Below are 9,316 nucleotides of genomic sequence, written 5' to 3' on the forward strand. Positions count from 1 at the left end.
TATATTTCAATTCCTCTTTGCACTAGAAAAACCCCAACACTTTTATAAATTTATAAAGCACTTTTAAAAACAACAGCAGGGCTGAACAGATGCTGTGAAAACATTTAATGTATGACAGACTAGACCAGGCTGACCAACAGTGACATGAGTATCTAAAATGTTTCTCACCTGAACAGATGACACCAGCATCTTGTTGATGTCCACAGTAGTTTGTTCCAAATCCACTGTGTTGACACTCAATTAAAGAACTTTCATACCATGAACAGCCCATGTTATCAAGCCAAATTTGTCCAGTTCCTGCACCAAAGTAAGCTGATCGAGGAGCCTGTAGTGCTGTCCCACAGTTTAACTGTCTGCAAACCACGTGAGCATCATTTACATCCCAGCCATTATCACAGACTGTTCCCCAGCTGTTATTGTGATAAACTTCAACTCTACCAGAACATCGAGTTGATCCAGATCCAACTACTCTAACTGTACCTATCAGGCAAAGAAGTTGAAAAAGTATTTCATATATGACACACAATACCAGACTAATCTGCAATGGCTACAATTTTTCTCACCTGAACAGATCACACCCGCATCCTGACCATGTCCACAGCTGTTTGATCCAAATCCACTGTGTTGGCACTCAGTCAGAGAACTTTCATTTCCTGAACAGGTCACATTATCAAGCCAAATCTGTCCAGTTCCTGCACCAAAGCGAGCTGATCGAGGAGCCTGCAGTGCTGTCCCACAGTTTAACTGTCTGCAAACAACCTGAGAATCATTTAAGTCCCAGTTATCATCACAGACTGTTCCCCAGGTGTTACTGTGATAAATTTCAACTCTGCCAGAGCATCGAGTCGATCCAGACCCGGCTAATCTGACCAGACCTATTTGGCAAAAAAATAAATAAATAAATAAATAAATCTTTAAAATGTTGGTTAAATTACATAAAAATAAAGATTTTGTAGATGATACAAAGGAACAGACAGACTTTCATTTTCTTTAGTTTATAAATTTTTTGCACCTGAACAGAAGACACCAGCATCTTGTTGATGTCCACAGTAGTTTGTTCCAAATCCACTGTGTTGACACTCTGTTAAAGAATTTTCATTTCCTGAACAGGCCATATACGAAAACCAAATCTGTCCAGTTCCTGCACCAAAGTAAGCTGATGGAAGAGCCTGTAGTGCTGTCCCACAGTTTAACTGTCTGCAAACCACCTGAGCATCATTTACATCCCAGCCATTATCACAGACTGTTCCCCAGATGTTATTGTAATAAACTTCAACTCTGCCAGAACATCGAGTCAATCCAGATCCAATTAATCTGATGGGAACACCTGAAAACAAAACAGGGAACATTCATCTAACAACTCCAACATCATTGTGAAGTTTGCGGACGACACTACAGTGGTGGGTCTTATCACCAACAGTGATGAGACGGCTTACAGGGAGGAGGTCAGCGCCCTGACCCACTGGTGTCAAGACAACCATCTCACCCTCAACGTCGCAAAGACAAAGGAGTTGATAGTGGACTTCCGGAGGTGCAGAGAAGTACACACCCCCATCACCATCAACGGCGCTGCTGTGGAGAGAGTGAGCAGCTTCCGGTTCCTTGGCGTACATCTGGCTGAGGATCTTACGTGGTCAGTACACACAAACAAAACAGTGAAGAAGGCGCAGCAGCGCCTCTTCTTTCTCAGGAGACTGAAAAGATTCGGCATGAGCCCCCGCATCCTCAGGACCTTCTATCACTGTGCCATTGAGAGCATCCTCACTGGATGCATCACCACCTGGTATGGCAACAGCACCGCCTACAACTGCAAAGCTCTCCAGCGAGTAGTGCGGTGCTCTGAACGGATAATTGGAGGTGAGCTTCCCTCCCTCCAAGACATCTACAGGAAGCGCTGCCTGAGGAAAGCGGGGAGGATCATCAAGGACTCCAGTCACCCCAGCCATAAACTGTTCAGACTGCTTCCATCAGGAAGGAGGTTCTGCAGCATCCGGTCCCGTACCAGCAGACTGAGAGACAGCTTCTTCCATCAGGCCATCAGACTGCTGAACACTTCATAGACACCTCAGCTTCACTACTGGAACTTCAACATTATGCACTACATACCGTACAGTAATGCCACTGTTTTGCACATGTCTCAACTCTGTATATTTTTATATATTTATATATTTTATTTTATTATTCTTTACTATTTAATTTGTAAAAATGTGTATACACACACACACCCACACACACACACACACACACACACACACACACACACACGTAGAAAAACATTTAGTATACACATCTAGAAATGCATACACTATTATATATTGTACATATATTTATTAGTGTCAGGTTGGCCATTCTTGTATTTTGCTCGTTTGTGTTGTTGTGTTTTGCACATCTCTGTTGCTTGTGGGGCTCGCACACAAGAATTTCACTCGCATGTGCTGTACCAGTGTGCCTGCACATGTGATGTGACAATAAAAGTGATTTGATTTGATTTGATTTGATTCATTGTAAATGGTATTATGTTTAATTTTCACGACTAGTTAACTATGTTCAACATATATTCTAAAAAGTCTTAGCGTGCCATCACACATCCCATTTTTCTATTGCCCATCTATCATCATTATTAACCCTGTTTTCTTCTCGTAGTAATTCCTAATGCTGTTTGGATGCAAATGGCTCTCCTACATGCATGTAAACTGAGCACGAGGAGCATGTGGGTCTCTCCTTCTTGCTTTCTCCCTCACCACCATAAACTTTGCTACTAGTTTTTAGTTGCTTCTAGCAGATATGTTTAATTATTACTAATCAAATAATCATTCTTATAAACAAGAATCTTTCCTGCTCTTTTTCCATTGTTGAAGGAAAAGAGCAGGTAAAATTGAAGGAAATTTGAAATTGCTGACTAAGGATGAAGGTATATTTGGTAAGAGTCATGTTGCTGTGATGACACTCGGTTGCATCAAACTGATATTGAATCAGTGTGCAGTTTTACTAAAACAATGATGGACTCTATAGTTTTCTCTCGTCCTTTGCCCTATCAGCCAGATGTGACATGTAAGCCATATGCAGTGTTGGGGAGTAACGGAATACATGTACCGCCGCTACGTATTTAAAATACAAAATATGAGTAACTGTATTCCGTTACAGTTACCGTTTAAAAGGGTGGTATTCAGAATACAGTTACTTTGTTGAAATAAATGGATTACACTGCGGTACTTTCCTGTTTCATATAGTCGCGGGTCTCTGTCTCTCGCAAGAAAAGTTGACCCACACAACAAAGTAAAGCTATTTTTCGGCTACGAGCCGACAGGGACCCCGCCGTATTAGCCAGAGGTCCCTTTACTACAGTTCGGAGTCGCGGACCTTCAGTAATAGTAATAAATCACACAGCAATAGTACATTCACGTTGTTGTAAAAAGCATGATAATATATTAAGTAATCCAAAGTATTCAGAATACGTTACTGTCATTGAGTAACGTAATGGAATACGTTACAGAATACATTTTGGGGCATGTATTCTGTATTCTGTAATGGAATACATTTTAAAAGTAACCTTCCCAACACTGGCCATATGTTCTTCTTAAACTGCTGACTGACTCAGGGTTGTCCACAGAATGATGTGGGATTCTTAGGTAATATAAACAATTCTGGGGAAATCCTGGTCCTGTTAAAAAAACTGGCATCCATCCCACTTTAGATGTAGGAATTTATTAAACACCCGAAAACATCATGAAGGAGAGTTACAGTCCTATTTGCCTCCTTGCATCTTCCATCCACCAAAGACCTTATTCTCATTGATCAGGGGTGGCCATCTCCAGGCCTTGAGAGGCAGGGTCCTGCAGATTTTAGATGTCCTTGATCCAACACAGCTGATTAAAATAGGTAGATTACTTCCTCAATTTGTCTTGAAGTTCTCCAGAGGCTGGTAATGAACTAATCATTTGATTCAGGTGTTTTGACTCAGGGTGAGCTCTAAAACCTGCAGGACACCGGCCCTCGATGTCTGGAGTTGGCTTTTCTTCCTTGTTAGTAAATAAATTAATTGTTGATCAAGATAGTGATTTATTCGGCCTGACAGACACCTGGTTGGAGCTAGATGAATATGTTAGTTTATATGAGCCATACTGCCAGAAAACTCAAAGCACAGGCCGAGGAGGTCGAGTGGCAGCAGTCTTTCACTTCCACATATTATTCAACCATAGACCCAGACAGAGTTTCAATATGACTCTTGGCCTTGTCCACTTAATTGGAAAACTAAAAAAAACAGCTTTATTTGTTTTAATCCATCATCTACCAGACCATTATAGTTTCTATCTGAATTATCTAGCTGACTTTTGTATTTGTTGCTCAGTACTGATTAAATAATTATGGCAGGTGATTTTAACATTCATGTACTTGGTGAAAACAACGGCCCCAATAATTAATTTATTATTAGACTCAGTTGGCTTCTCTCACTTTGGATCTTGTCCCGAAATATTGGTCAGAAACCAAGCATTTAACAATATTCCCTGAAAACCCTCTTTTGTCTGATCATTTACCAACATTTAAATTTACAATGAAGTACACAGCAGTGGTGGTTAAATTTTTGTTATCGTAGGTGTAATGCTGAAAGTCCTGTAAGTTTAAGGCAGTGATTCATCCACTTTTATCTTCTTAAATGCTAACTGCCGGTTACCTAAACCTTTCTCCTTCAGAGGTCAGTTATTCCATTAATAGTGCTATTTTTTGTGCTATAAAAAAGCAAGGATATCTTGAAGTTTACACAGCAACATTCTCACCTCAAAACATCTTAAAAGTTTATTTTGTGACCCAGAAAGAGTAATATTTCAAACTCCGCCACTCTGTGTTCCTCTGCAACTGCCTCGTTTGAGTTTTGCATGAAATGCATTCTGGGATATTTGCCTGGGTTTGGCTATAGTAGCTAGCAAGCTGATTGAAGACCAAAAAAACCAATCAGAATTTTTGCATCCAAGTCTGTCACTGGTTGGTTTTGTGGCACAAATATAACACTGTACAGAAAGAGTTGAACGCACATGGCCAGAGATGTTGAGAGCGCGAGCGACACACTGCGAGCGGGTCCACAGAGATCTTAGCAAGAGCAAATGCAAAAACTGAGCGAGAGGGGCTGTTATTGTGTGTGTATATGGATAATAGCAAACACTGAAATACATTTTTTGCACGCAGCAATGAATTTTGTTTGCACAAATTTAGGTTTTCTTCACTCAAAATAAATTTCTTGTCAAAATGCAACACTTGCACCTGCAAATTTTTTTTACGTGTGCTCAATTGGTTTTTTTTTTTACGTGTGCTCAGAATAGTGGCACAAAAATAACACCATACCCATCGAAGTGGGATTGTTGTGTGACTTCCTGTTAGTTCCCCAGCAAGCCAGTAAGTGTTAGTCTGTGTCCCAATTCAGGGTCTGCACGCTTGAAGTACGCATTTTAAGTGTAATTACGTCACCACCACGCGACGAAGGCTGTCCCAATTCGAAATGTACTTCAAATTTATACTCCAAATGCGCCATCGATTTCCCCAAATATCAAGCGTGGTCCAGTGCACGCTTTGTGGTCCCATTTACCCCAAAATTCATAGCACAGCGGTGGGTGTGGATAATTTTGCCGCAAAATACGGCAGAAGGGAGCAGCCGAAGAGTGAACTGTCAAAAGTAAGTACTGAATATGATGTCACTTATTTATGTGCGAATGTTTAATAATGAAGAACATTAAAACTGTTGGCCACATGTCGGCAAAGTTGTGTGACATTAGTGATGTCTGTACTTTCAGCGTTAACTTGGTTGTAAAGCCAACCAAGTGCTGAAAATGACTTTTCAGCACAGAAATGAAGCCCAACAATCATGGTTTACAGTCCTGTGGTCTCAGCCTCAGATACTCAACTAATCAAAGTGATGTCATCACAAAAATGAATGACTAACAAAACATTTTTCTCCTTCATTTCTGTCACACAATGCTGTATGTAACGTTTCTCACCGTTAGTATCATGGTTGCTAGGCAACCTGCAGTGCAACAAAGCCTAGACCGTCTATTTCACAGGCCTCTCACTTCCGCACTTCTCGTACTTATAGTACGCACCGTACGTAGTACGCGTAGTGTGCGTACTTCAAGCATGCAGACCCTGAATTGGGATACAGCCTTAGTCTGCCACGATTGTGGAATTTACTAATGGCTGCCTGTGTTTTTCCCAGGAGGATTGCAGGAACTAGAGGACAGTCAGCTCAAGGAGTGGAGACATGGAGCACTGGGATGGAGAGAATACACAGAGCAGGAGTCTGGAATGCACTGAGGATTTGTTTTTGGATTATTATTTACTGCATCTTGAAAGAGCTGATTGTAAAAGCGAAGCTCTCAATTTACTAGTCGATCTACGTCCCTACCCTCACCTATGGTCACGAGCTGTGGGTAGTGACCAAAAGAACGAGATCGCGGATACAAGCGGCAGATATGAAAAATACTTTTTTTTTTTTAAGTTTTGTATAGAAATTACACAAAATTCAGAGCATGGAGTCGATCCAGATCCAACTAATCTGATCAGGCCTGTCAGGAGAAATAATGAAGAATATTCTGAGATTGTTAATATTATTCTTCCTCACATTAACAAAAGTATTTCAGACACAACATCCAAGAACAAAGTGATCTTCAGTCTCTTGAGTATCTGGAAGTTATCTCACCTGAACAAATGACACCAGCAGTCTGATAATATCCACAGGTGTATGTTCCAAATCCAAGATGTTGACACTGAGTTAGAGAACTTTCATTTCCTGAACAGGTCACATTATCAAGCCAAATCTGTCCACCTACTGCCCCAAAGTAAGCTGATCGAGGAGCCTGCAGTGCCGTCCCACAGTTTAACTCTCTGCACACCACCTCTGCATCATTTAAGTCCCAGCCGTTGTCACAGACTGTTCCCCAGGTGTTGCCATAATAGAATTCAACTCTTCCAGAGCATCGAGTCGATCCAGACCCAACTAACCGGACTGGACCTGCCAGGCAATAGAAGTTATTTATATTTCAATTCCTCTTTGCACTAGAAAAACCCCAACACTTTTATAAATTTATAAAGCACTTTTAAAAACAACAGCAGGGCTGAACAGATGCTGTGAAAACATTTAATGTATGACAGACTAGAAAAGGCTGACCAACAATGACATGAGTATCTAAAATGTTTCTCACCTGAACAGATGACACCAGCATCTTGTTGATGTCCACAGTAGTTTGTTCCAAATCCACTGTGTTGACACTCAATTAAAGAACTTTCATACCATGAACAGCCCATGTTATCAAGCCAAATTTGTCCAGTTCCTGCACCAAAGTAAGCTGATCGAGGAGCCTGTAGTGCTGTCCCACAGTTTAACTGTCTGCAAACCACGTGAGCATCATTTACATCCCAGCCATTATCACAGACTGTTCCCCAGCTGTTATTGTGATAAACTTCAACTCTACCAGAACATTGAGTTGATCCAGATCCAACTACTCTAACTGTACCTATCAGGCAAAGAAGTTGAAAAAGTATTTCATATATGACACACAATACCAGACTAATCTGCAATGACTACAATTTTTCTCACCTGAACAGATCACACCCGCATCCTGACCATGTCCACAGCTGTTTGATCCAAATCCACTGTGTTGGCACTCAGTCAGAGAACTTTCATTTCCTGAACAGGTCACATTATCAAGCCAAATCTGTCCAGTTCCTGCACCAAAGCGAGCTGATCGAGGAGCCTGCAGTGCTGTCCCACAGTTTAACTGTCTGCAAACAACCTGAGAATCATTTAAGTCCCAGTTATCATCACAGACTGTTCCCCAGGTGTTACTTTGATAAATTTCAACTCTGCCAGAGCATCGAGTCGATCCAGACCCGGCTAATCTGACCAGACCTATTTGGCAAAAATGAAAAAAAAAAAAAATAAATCTTTAAAATGTTGGTTAAATTACATAAAAATAAAGATTTTGTAGATGATACAAAGGAACAGACAGACTTTCATTTTCTTTAGTTTATAAATTTTTTGCACCTGAACAGAAGACACCAGCATCTTGTTGATGTCCACAGTAGTTTGTTCCAAATCCACTGTGTTGACACTCTGTTAAAGAATTTTCATTTCCTGAACAGGCCATATACGAAAACCAAATCTGTCCAGTTCCTGCACCAAAGTAAGCTGATGGAAGAGCCTGTAGTGCTGTCCCACAGTTTAACTGTCTGCAAACCACCTGAGCATCATTTACATCCCAGCCATTATCACAGACTGTTCCCCAGATGTTATTGTAATAAACTTCAACTCTGCCAGAACATCGAGTCAATCCAGATCCAATTAATCTGATGGGAACACCTGAAAACAAAACAGGGAACATTCATTGTAAATGGTATTATGTTTAATTTTCATGACTAGTTAACTATGTTCAACATATATTCTAAAAAGTCTTAGCGTGCCATCACACATCCTATTTTTCTATTGCCCATCTATCATCATTATTAACCCTGTTTTCTTCTCGTAGTAATTCCTAATGCTGTTTGGATGCAAATGGCTCTCCTACATGCATGTAAACTGAGCACGAGGAGCATGTGGGTCTCTCCTTCTTGCTTTCTCCCTCACCACCATAAACTTTGCTACTAGTTTTCAGTTGCTTCTAGCAGATATGTTTAATTATTACTAATCAAATAATCATTCTTATAAACAAGAATCTTTCCTGCTCTTTTTCCATTGTTGAAGGAAAAGAGCAGGTAAAATTGAAGGAAATTTGAAATTGCTGACTAAGGATGAAGGTATATTTGGTAAGAGTCATGTTGCTGTGATGACACTCGGTTGCATCAAACTGATATTGAATCAGTGTGCAGTTTTACTAAAACAATGATGGACTCTGTAGTTTTCTCTCGTCCTTTGCCCTATCAGCCAGATGTGACATGTAAGCCATATGTTTTTCTTAAACTGCTGACTGACTCAGGGTTGTCCACAGAATGATGTGGGATTCTTGGGTAATATAAACAATTCTGGGGAAATCCTGGTCCTGTTCAAAAAACTGGCATCCATCCCACTTTAGATGTAGGAATTTATTAAACACACGAAAACATCATGAAGGAGAGTTACAGTCCTATTCCACCAGGGACACCCACCCCGACACGACACATGGCCAAACAGTTTCAAGGTTCCAAAAATACTATGAAAAATACTTTTTCTTCGTAATTTTGTTAAGTTTTGTTCAGAAATTACACAAAATTCCGTCTCACGTTAAGTGTGATAGAAACAGCTTACACTGACATCCATCTTGATAAAAGATGAGTGTTATGAAGCCGTGTTTACATT

At 40.5% G+C, this 9,316-nt stretch overlaps 1 pseudogene; it reads right to left on the minus strand.

Moving 5' to 3' along the window:
* Positions 1-6,653: 6,653 nt before the first annotated feature.
* On the minus strand, positions 6,654-8,366 carry LOC113013878 (deleted in malignant brain tumors 1 protein-like; annotated as a pseudogene).
* Between the last annotated feature and the right edge of the window lie 950 nt (positions 8,367-9,316).

The sequence above is a fragment of the Astatotilapia calliptera genome, chromosome 3 (assembly GCF_900246225.1).
Source record: "Astatotilapia calliptera chromosome 3, fAstCal1.2, whole genome shotgun sequence".
Lineage (NCBI taxonomy): Eukaryota > Metazoa > Chordata > Actinopteri > Cichliformes > Cichlidae > Astatotilapia > Astatotilapia calliptera.